The following is a 17,373-nucleotide window of genomic DNA, read 5'->3' as shown; positions in this document are numbered from 1 at the left end:
AGTAGTAGTGGCAGCAATGTATAACAGTCAATAATAGTTAGTCAACGTCATAGTCATCATGTCAAGACCAATGTTTGCCAAGCCAGATCAAAATGTACAGTTGCTGAACAACTGTCAGTGAGCCAAGATATGCAATTACTTCCTCTCTCCAAAAAAAAGTATATACTGCTTAGTGATTTAACAAAGTGTGTGTAGATAATCTTCTTTCTACTTTAGTGTTCTAGTCTGCCATCTTCATCCTCCTTGTTCCATATAGACCAACAAAAAAAATATGCTCCTCACTTATTTTACCTCTTATCCACCAAACTCCAATAATCATCAGCATCACATAATCTCAATACTTCAATAATACCTCTTACGTCGATACATATAAACCTTATCATCAATAATACCTCTTCAATACATCGATACATATAAACCTTATCATCAATATCATTTACCTTACCTCTTGTCCACGAAAACTCCAATAATCATCATCATCACTTAATCTTAATACTTCAATAATACCTCTTCAATACGTCGATACATATAAACCTTATTACCAATATCATTTCACTTCCATAACAACTCTTTCCTCCAGTCAGTCTCCTCGAACAAGTACAGACAAAATCCTAGTGCAAACTTCAATTCGGTATCCCATACAATCTGAAGACACAGTGTCCACACACAACCTCTGTATAATCCATCTGACCCAAATCTTCTACTCATTATAAATTATAAGATACATTTTGGTTCCTTGTCCATCATTAAATAAAAAAAATGCATACATGACCTCTAACAGACTTAGCTCGAATAACTCTCGGTAATTAAGTACGATTACGGAGTGTGAATGATCATAATATTTCACAGTGTGTACACCACTTCAAAAATTATGGCAAACAGAAGCAAACATGTGGAGTATTTCTTGTGTCAAGTGTCACTTCCTATTTCAATTACTCACGAAAAATGCAGTGTAATAACTGTCAATGGTCTAACCTAGTGTTGGTATGTCATGTCGTTAGCTTCCTTCCTATTAGCATAAATGTATACAGCTTCCATAAAACCTCCAGCTCATGTGACTTCTATGAAGTTTCTTGTACCAATGTCGTTCGTAGAATTATAGCAGTTCATTTTCTTATCTTAAAAATATAAGGCACTGAGCGTAAGCAAAAACATGCAATAGCGAGTAAATATACCAGTAGAGAACAGAATGTCAACAAGTGGATGCAACACAATTCCTACAACAAGGCTCTGCCAAGCGAACAATCTATAATTAATACCATAGTGTGACCTAAACTCCATGTTCGTACACAGTATATCAGCATTTCTATACACCAAATTAAAGAGCAGTTATAACAAAAGAAACAGAAATGTGTTAATATGCAATCCATACGAAAAGCAGCAATAGGTATCTTACATAATAAACAGGTCATTATCATCATATAAGCATAAGCAAATAAATATTCATACGTAATCTTAATAAGTAAACATGAAGGCGCAAGCAGATGAATCACAAAGTATAACCTACATACATAACCACAGTCAGCACAATTAATCAGGTGACAATTATAACTTAAATAAATAAGCACAACAGGCACATAATAAAAAAATATGACATCAGTGAAAAGGCATAGCAGCCAAGCGATGCATAATATACATAAGTAACAACACTGTTCATTAATCAATAATTGTCAAAATCAGCAAATGTGCACAAGCACGTCGCTTCACAAGTAAATTCATGGAACATGAAATTTAGCACAAAGTCTGAATCACGTAATTGCGAGTAGCAAATTACGTCTAAAGTACGTACCTAGGTGGAATTATGTTACCTGAAAAATAAACTCAATTAATAGTTACCCTTTTTAGTTTATTACTTTTTTCTTCGAAATTACATTCTTCCTGAAATTTTCTCCATAGCAAGTCGTCTTAACGTCGGACACGCACAGAATTTACCTGAAGGTCTTAAATATTTTACACAACCGTATCCTGAAAAATACTGAACGTTAATAACATAATTTATAAAGTCACCATAGCTTTATACTGAATTTAATCCGAGAAATTAGACTGTGTATTTGTTTACGTCTGTCAGTGCATTCGCACTGAGCGCTCGATCAGCTGTAGACGCGTGACGTAGAAGGTGATTGTTTGCGGTCAACGACTGCCTTGTGCTGAGCACAGACTGACTGTTCCTTTGAGTATGTGCCGCCGCCAAAATACAGCGCGGTATCCTTGTATTCTCCGCATGTTTACATGTAGCTGTTAGTTTCTCTAAAGTATGTCATTCCACAAAAATTTTAACGTTAGATATGTGATGTATTCCCTTAGAGCGCCGAGATTTAAGAGTTTCTACTTCAACAGTGTTATCATGAATAATTTTGCGAACTCTATATGGACCGTTATAAAGCAGAAAAAATTTGCGACACAAGCCTTTTCCTTTGTGAGACAAACGGTGAGATTTAATTAATACCTTCTGACCAACTGAAAAAGTTTTTAAACGACCAGGACGTTTCGCTGATTTCTCTCTTCTAGCAGCCGCCGATGCAATATTTTGCAGAGCCAGGTTCACAACTTCAGAATGCTGCAGTTTCCGTGAAGGCGGAAAAGGAACGATTTCAGAAATGCGATTTGTTGGTACTTTATTTTTTAATATCAATAGAGGCGGTAAAGAAGTTGAGTCATTAGGAAGTTCATTCAGAATGTTTTGAAAAATATGAAGATACTGATCCCAAGTTCTGTGATTCTGATGACAATAAAGACGGCACAATTTATTGATTTCCTTCATCCATCTCTCTGAAGCATTAGATTGCGGGTGAAAAAGTGAAATAAAAATTGGTTTAATCTTACGACGCCGTAGAGTACGAAGCCAAATTTTAGAGCGAAACTGTGATCCATTATCTGATATAACCTTATCAACATGACCAACTTCTTTAAGAAAATGTTTGATGAAAGCATTAGATACTGAACGAGCTGTTGCCTTGCGTAAAGGTGTAAAACACACATATTTTGATGTTAATTCCACTGCTACGAAAATGTACGCAAACCCATTAGTAGAACGAACCACTGGACCGAACAAATCGACTGCAGCCATGTCCTTTAATTTCGCTGGAATGATAGGAAACAACGGTGCTCTGTGAGAAACAGTTGGCGGCTTAGCCTTTTGACATAATTTGCATTTGGCAAGAACAGATCGAATACGTTTTTCCATATTACTGAAGTAACAATTTTCTCGCAATTTATGAAAGCATTTTCTGGGACCAAAGTGCGCATAACTGAAATGTGTGTACCAAATCAATTTATTGACCCACTCATCAGGAATACAAACTAACCAAACAGAGTTGTCGACCGATTTCCGTTTAACAAGAATGTCATTGCGAACTAAATAATGCTGTCTGATCGCTACGCTTTCCTTTCTCCTCCACTTCTCCTTAATGTCCTTCCAGATTGGATCCTTGTTTTGCTCCTTAGCGATGTCCTGGAGCGAAGACGAAATAAAATTCTCAAACGCAACACCTTGAATGTACATCAAACAATAATGGTTTTCTTTGCAGTCCTCTTCAGCACTTTGTTTCAAACCCATAGGTGCACGTGATAAAGCATCAGCAACAATATTTGAAGATCCCTGTATGTAAACAATACTAAAATCAAATTCCTGTAGGTACAACGCCCATCGTGACAATCTGCCATGAGTTAATTTTGTCGACATAAGAAATTCCAAAGCTCGATGATCAGTGTAAACCTTAGTATGTCTACCGAACAAAAATGTGCGAAATTTTGTGAAAGCCCAAACAACAGCCAAAGCTTCAAGTTCCGTAATCGAATAATTCTTTTCGGATTTAGAGAGAACACGACTTCCAAATGCAATAGTCTTCTGTACTACAACGCCGTTTTCTTCTATCTCTTGAAATAAATGTGCACCTAGGCCTTTGTATGATGAGTCCGTCGCCAAACAAAAATCTTTAGATAAATCCGGATGTGAAAGAAGTGGAGCAGCAACTAAAGCATCACGAAGTTGTTCAAATTCTGATTGAGCTTCCTCATCCCAACACCAATTAGAATTCTTTCCAGATAGTTCACATAAACGAGGTGTGGCCAAATTGTCCAATCTAACAAAGCGTCTAAGAAAATTACAGACACCAAGGAAACTACGAACATCACGTTTTGTGGTAGGAACAGCATAATTACGAATTGCGTCTAGCTTCTCTGGATCGGGAAGAATACCTTCTGTAGAAATAATATGACCGAGAAATTTCACCTGAGAACGACCAAATTCAGATTTCTCCAAGTTCACAGTAATGCCAACTCTAGCAAAAATACGTAATAATGAATCCAAAATTTTGTTATGCTCACTCCAAGAACGTTTAGCAATAAGAATATCGTCAACATATGAAGTAATGTTGTCACGAAGATAAACAGGTAAAATTTCATTTAAGCTACGAATGAATGCTGCTGAAGATACAATAAGTCCAAACGGTAATTTCCGAAACTGGTAACAGTTACCAAAGGCTAAAAAGGCAGTATATTTTCTACAATCAGGGTGGAGTTCTATTTGCCAAAAACTTGCGCGCATATCAATCGTGGATAACACTTTAATTCCATGGAAATGTTGAAGAAGTTCATCTAAATTTTGTGGACGGTCAGTTTCAGGAATGATGATATTATTTATCTGTCTGGAATCCAGAACCAAACGAATTGACCCATCCTTTTTAAGAACAACGTGTAATGGGCTGGTATAAGGGCTGACTGCTGGCTCAATAATGCCCTGATCTAACATATATTGAAGTTCATTCTTAACCTTGTCTCTGTAAGCCAAAGGAATAGCGTACGTTTTCCCGCGAAATGGTTTGTGTTCTTTTACTTTAAATAAATATTGTAAGCCTTGTATAGTTCCTGTGTGATGACTAAACACTGTAGCATGTGAAGTCAAAATATGGTGCAGCTCTTCTCTTGCAACGTCATCTGGCACTTCAGCTTTGTTAACCTTTTCATTAATTAATTCTTCGCTAGTAATTACATCCTCCATCGCGTCTCTGTATCTATTGTCATTGTCATGAATAAACACACTGTCGTCATAATGCTCAACGAAAACATCAGAAGTAAGAAACCTTAAACATTTTGTATCTGATTCAGATCTTGCTAAACACTCGAAAAATTTCAAACATTTCGGCATTCCGGCAACAGTCAAATTCACACTTCCTTCTTTAAAGTTCAAAATTGCCTTATGTGTGTTAAGAAACTCCATACCTAATATAATCTGTGTACTGAGTAATGGAACAATAATAAAATTAGCAGACAATTCGTATCCTTGACAAATGAAATTTAGGTTGGTCTGTTGTTTAACTTCCACACCTTTTCCAGAAATCGCTCCTCGAATTGTAGTTTTAGAAATAGGTAACACAGGACAGGCAATAGTTCTTTCACATATACGAAAAACTGATTCACTAATGACGTTCAATGGGCTCCCAGAATCTAAAACTGCAGTGAACTTGTTCTTACCCACACATACTTCAATAACAGGATGTAAAAATGCGTCTACATTATTTTCCTTTTCGCCTAGCAAAATGTCTCTCATATCTTCCAGGCGTACGTAGTGTAAAGTTGTAGTGTCATTACTTTCTGAACCGTCTATATTGCTGCCAGAAGCCGAAGCTGCAAGTCATGGTCGATTGTTTGCGTCACGTCTTTGATTATTCCCGTCATTTCGCGGATCAATTTCTACTATTTCCACTTGTCTCTCTGAATTTCTGTCACGCGGAGGATGCCAATTAGGTCCTTCCTGTCTGTTAGATGCAAATTCTTGGTTGTGTCTGTTATTAAAATTTCTGTTTTCCTGTCTGTCTGCATAACTACTTCTTGTATAATTTCGACTGTCACTTCTCAAATTACTGTTAGACCTACTACCCTGGTTATTTCTGTAGTAAGAATTTCTATTAGTGTATGGATAATTTCTGTCTTGATGATACCGATTACTGTTTCCGTATGATTGATCATTCCGGTACGAATTACCGTTATTATAATTGTCTGTGTAATTTCTGTTAGAACGTCTGTTATTGTCATAAGGCTGGTATCTATTGTCCTGTCTGTTACGTCTGTCATTCTCAAAGTTACCCATATAACGCCCGTTCCGATCACTATCCCTTTTCTCTGAAAATCTATTATAATTACTGTTACTGAAAAAGTTACAAGAAGTCCCGTCGTCGTTGTCATACTCAAGTTCTTGCTACAAAGTCTTAAAAGTCTCAATGTCGTCTTTACATCTTCCAGCTAAAGCAATTTGTCTTATGGATTGTGGCAGCTTAGTTAAACAAATGCGAATTAATTCAGTCGGGCTATAAGGGTTGGACAGGAACTGATTCTTTCGAATCATGTCTTCAAAGTATTCTGCCGGCGTGCGGAACTCAGACTGTTTAAAATTACGCTGCATAATCAGACTATGTTTGACTCTGTCTTGTGTGTTTTCGGACCAATATGCCGATAGAAATGCATGATAAAAATCATTCAGATTATTACAATCTCTAATGAGTGCGCGCATCCGCGTCGCCGGTTCGTTTTCTAAATATCCACACATAAATTCCAGTTTGTGACTTAGTGGCCAATTTGGTGGGAGTGCATACATAAATTGATCTAACCATGCACATGGATGTATGTCATTCTTAGAATTGCGGAAGATCTTAAATTTCCGAACAGTCAAAAAGTGTTTATAGTCAAAGTTTTCGCCTCGTGGCGACAAAGACCTACCGCGTCTGTCCCAGTCCCAGTGTTGATTATTGTCAAGTTCGCGCGCCTGGCGCTCTCTTGTTGCATCCCGTAAATGAAACAAATTATTTTCTTCAAACCCCTCTGCTATCTGTGATTCCAAATTTCTTTTGCTGTCTTTTCCTACAATTTCCCCTTCAATTTGTTTGACTTGCTTTCGTAATGCCTCAACTTCCCTTTTAACACGTTCATTAAATTTTCCCTGATTTTCAACATGCTTATTTATGTTCTGGTACTCTTCGGTTTCTGCAAATGGTAATGGAGCTGTATCATCCGAATCTCTGTCCCCATGTAAACTAAGATTTGTCAATTTATCTGAAATCTCCTCAACTCTTTCCGATAAGTCACCTATTTTTTCTTTCTGTTTATTTACGTCTTTCGTAAGTGTCGCGACTCGGATTTCAGTATTTACATATTTGGTAGTTAACTGTTTATATTGTTGTGTTAGGTTATTTAATCTGTCATTTGGTACGGATTCCTCAATTCTCTCAAATATTTCTTCCTTATCGTGTGCACGTTGTAAATTTAACTCTGAAAATTTCTGTACTATCACGCGATCTCTTTCTTCCTGTTCTCTATCCTGTTCCCTTTGTCTAATCTCTACTGCAATTAATCTATTATTATGAGAATTCAAAATCGGTTGTACTTCTTCCCTAATTTCTTTCTTTAATTCATCTTTCATGTTTTTGAAACATGTCCCTATTCGTGAATCTAACCGTGTTTCCATTGTTTCCATCTCTGTTTTAATTGTTCCTATTTGTGAACCCACTGTTTTTAATTCAGATCCCAACTGTGACCCCAGTGAGTCTAACCGTGTTTCCATTGTTCCCATCTCAGTTTTAATTGTTCCTATTTGTGATTCTAACCGTGTTTCCATTGTTCCCATTTGTGATCCCAGTGATTCCATTGTTCCCTTTTGTGAGTCTAACCGAGATCCCAAATTTAATATTGCACTCATCAACTGCTGCATATCTTCTGTCGTTAATCTCGTATTCTGTGAATTTTCTGATTGAGAAAATTTTTGAAATGGTTCCGGACTACTTTCCCGACTTATTAAATTGTTTTCCACTTCATTATTCATGATACTGTTTTCTTCTGTTGGCGAGTTCGCCATGTTAACAATTTCGTCATTCTCACTATCCATGATTTTTGCCTTTTTCATCGATCGCGTAATCATTTACAAAATATACAAAACTCGTCACTATATGAAAATTACACACAATGACACTTTATCTCCAACAATACCATTCACACGAAATGTTTCCTTCAAACACGATTAACGAACAATTGAAATCTTCCTAACTGCACAAAATTGTCAAACCCGTATACAAGATAACAAAATTAAATTTTGCAAAATAAAAATACCATTAGAAGAATGACAATTACCAAATCTACACATGCAAAATAGACTACAATTACTAAACTACAAATTACTACAACAATACTACTGTCTACTATTTTTACAATCAGAAGAATTCCAAGGGACGATCCGAAGCAGCGGTCGCCACGTGCATGGGGGCTTAATTATTTATAATGAAAATAATTTTAATTTTTTGATTTTGTAGCTGTCTGTCTGATTACGAAGTCTCGTAAACGGTTGGCCCTGACTAGTATTATTACGCAATCTGACTGCATAGAACAACAACAAAGAATGAAATGGAAATTTTCATTAACACAATTAATTAATTAAGTCCCCAGCAACTATAAAACCTACGAAACCAAAGCACAAGTATAACTGTTCTGTGTGTGGAAGTATGACTCAACGTACGCATCTGGCACGGTTCTTCTTCAATAACACAAGAATTTTTAAATATCATTTATACTGAATTAATTAAAGAAAATAGATATACCATAATTACGCAAGAAAACCAGAATTACACTCTAATCCAAGAACACAAGCCAGATGCTTTGTTGACTGAACCTGTAATGACGCATTATTTAAGACACTGAAATAATGAAAAGAAAAAACAGCGAATTGGTTACCTTCATATATATTGACGAAAAGCACTCAGATCACTACAATATTTCCATTCGAATAACATCTGCTGTCTAGCCCGTCAAACAACTGCATAAAACATGGAACAAGCACTCCTTACTACAACATCTCGACAAGCACACTCCACCACGACCTCTCGACAGGAACTGACTACCACGAGTCCTCGACAGGCACTGCCCACTACGACATCTCAATAATCACTGCCAGTGGAGGCGGCGGAACAATACTCTCTAGCGCGATCTCTGGCGCTGTGGCTCAGTGTAGCCACCTTTCAACTATCAATAGCCATCTTTGGGCCCTTAGCTATTCCAGTTGGAACTTAACAGTATGAATTAAGTTGGATGACAATGCTACTGACTGCAATAAGTTCTTACTGGAAGAATTTTCAAGCAAATCTACATTAAAATCACCAGTAACCACTAATTCTTTTTTTAAATAGCTCAATAGAGCTTCAAAGTGATTTATGAACACATTAAAATTACCGATTGATACTCAGTATACACTTACTGTATGAATGATTTATCATGAAATTCTACTTCTGTTGCATATGATTCCACATGCTGCTCCTGGCAAAATTTATAAATGTCTATGTTTTTAAATTTATGGCAATTCCTGATGAGTGTGACAACTCTTTCTTCCTCCATTTCTGCCCTGCAGAAGTTGGAAGCTAACCTAAATCCTGCAAGACTTAACACATCTATAGCAGTGGTCACATGATATTCAGGCAGGCAGATTATGTTATTGTCAACTGCATTGGATGACCTAATTCATCAGTGCAGATAAGTGGTTCATTAATTTTACTTTTTAACCCTTGAATATTTTGGTGCACTACAGATAGTTGGCATTTCACACTGACTGAGATAAACCTGGGTGGAAATAAAATTTCTGCGAATTGGTGTTTGCCAATCCAGTGAACTTTACTTCTTTCTGTCCTGCATATCCTAAAAAGGGTACTGCTCCAACAGCTATAAGCACTGGTATTTTAACACTCATGCTAGTGTCCCCCCTCCCTTAAATTTCCTCTATTAGCATAGCCAGTTTACCATTCCCTTTCCTGTTGAGGTATAGGCCATGCCTAGTATAATCCCACCTATCGAGAGAATCAACAGAAAGCACACCAATATGTGATCCCACACCCAACCCAAGCAGCTGTTCCAACTCCAAATTAACTCTCCGGACAGAAGAGTTCAAATGAGGTCAGTCATGGCGTCTCACAGACACAAACACCAAACTGTTTTATCTTGATGCAGTGTTTACCAGGTCACACTCTATATTGTACCCAGGATCTCTGTCAGTACCGTTGCCTGACCCACCCACAATAACTACGGTGTCTTCCTTGGTAAAGTATTTATAGAGTGAACCTAAATCAATTGTCACCTGACCCACACCAGTCCTGGGTTTAAAAAAAAATGGTGACCTGATAATCTGGTCCTAATTCATTCTGCAGAGGTTGACCTGCACCTCTGGCATGAGAACTACCTAACAACTAAACTTTCTTTCTCTTTGATGTGTTCCTTACATTCTTACTCAGGTTCCTAGTGAAAATTTGGTGTGCCCTGTCTACATGTCAAACTTATTTCTTATCTTCGCCACAAAGCTGTCTGACGAAGTTCGAAGCCTCTTCCTTCTTTTACATGTTACCCTTTACCACCTCTCCTTAGCCTTCCCCTTCTTAATCTGTCCAGACCTTTGCTAGCCTGATCTAACTCAGCCTGAAAGGAAGCAATTTTCCCCTCCTGTTCCGCTATCATCCGGTCTCTACTATATCCTACAGAACCACTGCCGAGTCAGATTTGCTTCCCCAATTCTCACGCCACTTCAGTCTCCTCAGTGCAAATAATAACAATAATAATAATAATGATATTGCATCACACCAAACCACAGAGCTAACAATTCTGTGGCAAGTCAGGAACTTTTCGCTAATGACAAAAATAATAAATAATACTGAAATGAGAATAAGTCAGTTACATTACCTAAACACAGGAAAACACGTCTACGAAAATTGGCCTACTCGCAACTGTATGTAAACAAAGCTACTGTGTTCAAATGGCCCTGAGCACTATGGGACTTAACATCTCAGGTCATCAGTCCCCTAGAACTTAGAACTATTTAAACCTAACTAACGTAAGGACATCACACACATCCATGCCCAAGACAGGATTCGAACCTGCGGCCGTAGCAGCCGCACGGTTCCGAACTGAAGCGCCTAGAACCGCTCGGCCACAGGGGCCCGCTACTGTGTTCAAAGTTACTAGATCCAGCAAATTACAGTTAGGCTGCGTTTCGCAAATAAGAATCAAAACAATGAAGTGATATGCTGCACTTAACTAGCTAGCAACAAAAAAGAACAATTAAATGAGATTCTTTATGTTTACTACACCAAAACATAAATAAACAGACGACTGTAACCCTACTTTATGATCTTTTCGCGCTTTCTGGAATAATACGCAAATAAAAATGAAACCATTAATGGTAAGCTTGAAAAACACGCTAATACACGTATTTAATTAAACTGATGATGGCCGAAGTAGAGTGGATATGAAATGTAGACTGGCGATGCCAAGAAACGCGTTTCTGAAGGAGAGAAATTTAACGTCAAATATAGATTTGTCAGGAAGTCTTTCCTGAAAATATTTGTATAGAGTGTAGCCATGTAGGAAAGTGAAACGTTGGACGATAAACAGTTTAGACAATAAGAAAATGGAAGCCTTTGAAATATGGTGCTACAGAAGAATGCTGAAGATTAGATGGGTAGGTCACGTATCTAAGGAGGAGGTACACAATAGAACTGGGGAGAAAAGAAATATGTGGCACAACTCGGCTAAAAGAAGGGACCCATTGAGAGGACACATTCTGAGACATCAAGGAATCGCCAATTTAGAACTGGGGGGAAGCGTGTGGGGTAAAAATCGTAGAGGGAAACCAAGAGAGGAATACCGTAAGCACACTGAAACGATGTATGTTGCAGCAGTAATTCGGAGATAAAGAGGCTCGCACAGGATAGAGTAGCATGGAGAGCTGCATCAAACCAATCTTCGAACTGAAGACCAAAACACAACAGTTCGTATTTCTTTGCATCTTTGTTGTCTTTCTTAAACAGATCATAAGGAAAAATATTTAAGGTAGCCCACACCAACATGTTTTGAGACTCGCCGTTTAGTTTAACAAACCTGTGGCAAAAACGTGAACACGCCCCCTCACTGCGCCGGCGCAGTCTGACTGGTCCTGGGAGATCAATAACTGGGGCCGGGCAAACGATGCTCGCCTTCTAACCGGCTCCACATTTCTCGATACGCCGCAGTGCTCGATACAGCACCACCACTACAAATCTGACAGTCCCGTGAAAAACAATAGAAAACAGCATTAAATTCAACCCCGGCACAAACTCCCATTGTATTTTAATAAAACTGCAAGAAAAGTTCTCATACAGTACTTGTTTGTGCGGATACACAAACATTCATGCTGATTTTTTTAAGTGTAGGTATAGGCGAAAATCTTGCCCCCCTCCTCCCTCCCCCGTCGCCGCCCCCATAAAAATACACTGGTGTGCAAAACCTAAAGACGAAAGTAGCTCCCTTATGATGTTCCACTGCCAACTAACAGTGCTCGATGAAACTTCGGTCACACATAGGATGAACTGCTACAATGTACACTACCGGCCATTAAAACTGCTACACCAAGAAGAAATGCAGATGATAAACGGGTATTCATTGGACAAATATATTATACTAGAACCGACATGTGATTACATTTTCACGTAATTTGGGTGCATAGATCCTGAGAAATCAGTACCCAGAACAACCACCCATGGCCGTAATAACGGCCTTGATACGCCTGGGCATTGAGTCAAACAGAGCTTGGATGGCGTGTACAGGTACAGCTGTCCATGCATCCTCAACACGATACCACAGTTCATCAGGAGTAGTGACTGGCGTATTGTGACGAGCCAGTTGCTCGGCCACCATGACCTGCAACATGCGGTCGTGCATTATCCTGCTAAAATGTAGGGTTTCGCAGGAATCGAATGAAGGGTAGAGCCACGGGTCGTAACACATCCGAAATGTAACGTCCACTGTTCAAAGTGCCGTCAATGCGAACAAGAGGTGACCGAGACGTGTAACCAATGGTACCCCATACCATCACGCCGGGTGATACGCCAGTATGGCGATGACGAATACACGCTTCCAATGTGCGTTCACCGCGATGTCGCCAAACACGGGTGCGACCATCGTGATGCTGTAAACAGAACCTGGATTCATCCGAAAAAATGACGTTTTGACATTCGTGTACCCAGGTTTGTCGTTGAGTACACCATCGCAGGCGCTCCTGTCTGTGATGCAGCGTCAAGGGTAACCGCAGCCATGGTCTCCGAGGTGATAGTCCATGCTGCTGCAAACGTCGTCGAACTGTTTGTGCAGACGGTTGTTTTCTTGCAAACGTCCCCATTTGTTGACTCAGGTATCGAGACGTGGCTGCACGATCCGTTACATCCATGCGGATAAGATGCCTGCCATCTCGACTGCTAGTGATACGAGGCCGTTGGGATCCAGCACGGTGCTCCGTATTACCCTCCTGAACCCACCGATTCCATATTCTGCTAACAGTCATTGGATCTCGACCAACGCGAGCCGCAATGTCGCAATACGATAAACCGCAATCGCGATAGGCTGCAAGCCGACCTTTATCAAAGTCGGAAACGTGATGGTACGCATTTCTCCTCCTTACACGAGGCATCACAACAACGTTCCACCAGGCAACGCCGGTCAACTGCTGTTCGTGTATGAAAAATCGGTTGGAAACTTTCCTCATGACAGCACGTTGTAGGTGTCGCCACAGGCGCCAACCTTGTGTGAATACTCTGAAAAGCTAATCATTTGCATATCACAGCATCTTCTTCCTGTCGGTTAAATTTCGCGTCTGCAGCACGTCATCTTCTTGGTGTAGCAATTTTAATGGCCAGTAGTGTAAACCCTGGAACATGCTTCTCAGTAGGCTGTGTGATCACAAGGGACGGCGATGCATGCTCGGCAGCATCCTCCAGTGCTGGCCACAGAGTTCGTAAGGAGTCATCTGGTAGGGCGTTCCATTCCTCCACCAGCACGATTAACAACTGCTAGATGGTAAGTGGTGAATGTGGACGTGCTGCGATACGTCTCCCCAACGCATCCCATACGTGCTCTATCGGCTTTAAGTCGAGCTAATGGGCAGCCCAATCGATTCACCGAATATCCTCTCGTTCGACAGCTCCTCCACTTGCGCAGTTCTCAGCTCGATGCGATCCTTAAAAAATGGATAATTGCCTGTAGGACTTGCACATAGAGGTCTCCTCCGTAATACCGAGCGAGGTGGCGCAGTGGTTAAACACTGGACTCGCATTCGTGAAGAAGACGGATCAAATCCGCGTCCGGCAATCCCGATATAGGTTTTCCGTGTTTTCCCTACATCTCTTAAGGTAAACGCTGGGATGGTTCCTTTGAAAAGGGCACAGCCGATTGCCTTCCCTATCCCTGAATCGATCAGAGCTTGTGCTCCATCTCTTACGACTTTGTCACTGATGGAACGTTAAACACTAATCTCCCCCTTCTTCCTGACGGCTTCATACAAACCTAATTACGTATATATGTAGTCCATCCGCCCTGGGAATCGAAAATCTCCACGATTTTTGCGTGTTATCGATATCGATACTAGTGAAACACTAGTCCCGGGAATTCCAAGACTGTCAAAATCTCTACAGTAGTTCCTCATGAAATGTATTCGCAGCTACGAATATGGACAAGCATCAGCTGTATAATGGAATGACGACAGTGAAAATTTGTGCCACGTCGGGACTCGAACCCGGATTTCCCACTTATCGCGGGTGGTTGCTTTACTCCTTTTTTTTGTTTTTTGATCTCATGTCGTTCGTCACTGCACGTTGCGTTTGTTCACTGTGGACGTCCGATGACACCCACTCAAGTTCATCGTTGAGTCATTCACTGAGGTTTTTTTTTTTATTATTATTATTACAGAGGACAACTATCCTTCTGACCGAACACGCTGAGCTCCGTGCCAGTGTCCATAAGACTATCCGACCACGATTCACGGCCACATCCGAACTACCATATGTCGTCAACATTGTGTCTACAACCTGTACTCGTACAGCCATTATGTATATATTCCCGCCTAAGCGAGACATTTAACGTGAAAATCGCTTGCCCGGTGTCGGCGGATAAATAGGATGCAGCAGCGCCTGTGCTATTCCGAACTACAATGCAATGTTCCTTTGGCTCTGCAATATCGTAGTTATCCACCGACACCGGACGAGTGACTTCAAAGTTAAATGTCTTGCCTCTAATAGATTTACGAGTACGGGTCGGATACATGTGATTGACGACATGTGGGCCGTGAGTAGTGCACGGATAGCCAAATAGTAAGGCGACCGCTCGAAATCCATGTTCCCGTCTCAGTCCGGCACAAATTTTCATTGTCGTCACTCCATTATACAGCTGATGGTTGTCAATATACGCAACTGCGAATACATTTCATGTATTCCATAACCGCTGTAGTCGCAGTATTGCCTGTTCCTTTGGACATGCCCGCATGTCCAAAGGAACATTATATTATAATTCGGAATAACACAGGCACTGCAATATCACAGTTCCTCAGATTAGCCCAACATACAAAAAGAAGCGGGCAGGGAACTTCAGTTTATATATGTAGATGAAGAAGATTCAATACACAATTTTTTGTTTACTTACTAAAACACGACTACAGGTTCCAGTTGACGTTAGCATGCGGTGATGTTCGTCTATCATGCTTTCGACAGATGGTGAATGGAATGTATCTTCAAAGGGCAAGAGATATTTTTATGCGATTTAATTACAATTTCTAGGTTTCAGATTTTTTACTTCACTTGTACTACGAAAACATGCTTCTCACCGGATTTCAAGATTCTAGACCAACGGCAAGTATCCTAGGTTTCGATGAGTGAGTTTGCGAGTATCAAAACATGTGTCATAAGTGACTGAATCTTTTGACTGGATTGACTTCGAGGCTTAAATTTTTTATACCACCAAGGCACCATAGACTTTAGTATGTGACATAGATCTGAAACTTCATACGCCAACTTGTTCCAGAGAAAAAGAAGTCTTAAAAGACAGACAGACGGATAAAAAATGATTTTTCCCCTTTACTTGTACTGTGACACAACTTCTTCCAAAATTTCACGATTCTATCTCAACAGGAAATAGCCCATAGGTTTTCATGAGCGATTCTCGAGTATCAAAATGTGTGACATAAATGGCCGTATCTTTCGACTGCATTGACTTAGAAACTTACAACGCAAGAGAAAGGTTACTCACCATGTAAAGGATCTCTCATGATCAAGTTTATTGATCAGACAATCGATTTAATATCAATGACGAGCCGCCAACGGGTAGAATCGATGGCGAGAGTGCCACAGACATGAGTCGCGAGTTCGAGTGGTAATCAGGTGTTTTTTCGTTGTGGCGAAATCTTTCAACTGAATTCCAATCTTCCTCCTATACAGTGGGGGATGGTCATCGTATTAAAATCAAATATATTACTGAATTTATAAAGTGATACGTAGTTTAAACCCGATATTTACAATTCGTCGGTGCTGCTACCTTCATAGACTTCATAGGTGCTGAGGCATTTGGTTACCTTTAGAGAGCTCGTAAGTGAGGAGGCATCCTGGAAAAAGCGATAGAGCACTCCGTCATGAGCCAAAAATTAAATTAATATTCTACTCCTGTGATGCAGAACATACCAGATATTAAGCTGATAAGAACAGATTTTTTACCGGATGAGAGAATACTTAGAGGGAATTTAGCCTATGCCATGCTATTGTACAGAATTTTCACACTACGAATTAATAAGTACGATACTTTACCGATGTGAAAACGTGTGTATGCTCCGAATTCTTCCGTCTTCAGAAATAACGCAATTAAAAGGGAAAAATCTACATTTCACATGAGAAACTGGTGGTGTCTAGAAAACAACATCCCGATCTTAGACTGGGTAAGGTGGAATTTTTAAACTGGGGAGTCTATGCCAGGGCTGGAATTGCAGTTAGAAATTTATGTCCAAGCCACGCCTGCTTGTCTTGTAGTGTGATAGGAGTAAGACACACCAGAGGTAGGCGTAGTCACATGGCTGCATCCGACCGGAAGCCGTGGCTTAGCTTGTCATGACCGGGTAGCTACGAAGAAAGGCTCTGGCAGGTTGGCTCTTCAGGTACATAATGCACATGGTAGATAGCACTGGACTACACTGGAGGTGACTGGCCAGTTTTTTCGTTTTGAGTTGTCTTGTTGAAAGAGGCTAATAAGCGCTACACTCACGAAAAATATCGCGCGCTGTTTCTGTTGGCTAGAATGTGACTTGCGACTCATAAATAGTAAGTGTATTTCATTCCCCAATGCTGTTGCTACATGACTACTGTATACAAGCGGCATGGGTTTATAGCAGACATCATCCTTGCAGTAGCATCAATCGGCAAGTGTAAATACTACAACCAGTTCGCCCGCTGCTACTCTTCTTATACGATGGACTGGTAGGGACAACTCCCCTATGGTTTATGTCTGATTGTCCATATAGTTTATCGTGCATTTGAGACGTCTTTGTGAGTGTGCATGTTCATCATC

At 40.0% G+C, this 17,373-nt stretch overlaps 1 pseudogene; it reads right to left on the bottom strand.

Annotated features, from left to right (window-relative positions):
- Window positions 1-16,381: 16,381 nt before the first annotated feature.
- Window positions 16,382-16,555, bottom strand: LOC126191720 (U2 spliceosomal RNA; annotated as a pseudogene).
- Window positions 16,556-17,373: the final 818 nt, after the last annotated feature.

The sequence above is a fragment of the Schistocerca nitens genome, chromosome 6 (assembly GCF_023898315.1).
Source record: "Schistocerca nitens isolate TAMUIC-IGC-003100 chromosome 6, iqSchNite1.1, whole genome shotgun sequence".
Taxonomy (NCBI): domain Eukaryota; kingdom Metazoa; phylum Arthropoda; class Insecta; order Orthoptera; family Acrididae; genus Schistocerca; species Schistocerca nitens.
Note: the sequence above shows the minus strand (reverse complement) of the source record. Positions and strands in the feature narration are given on the sequence as shown.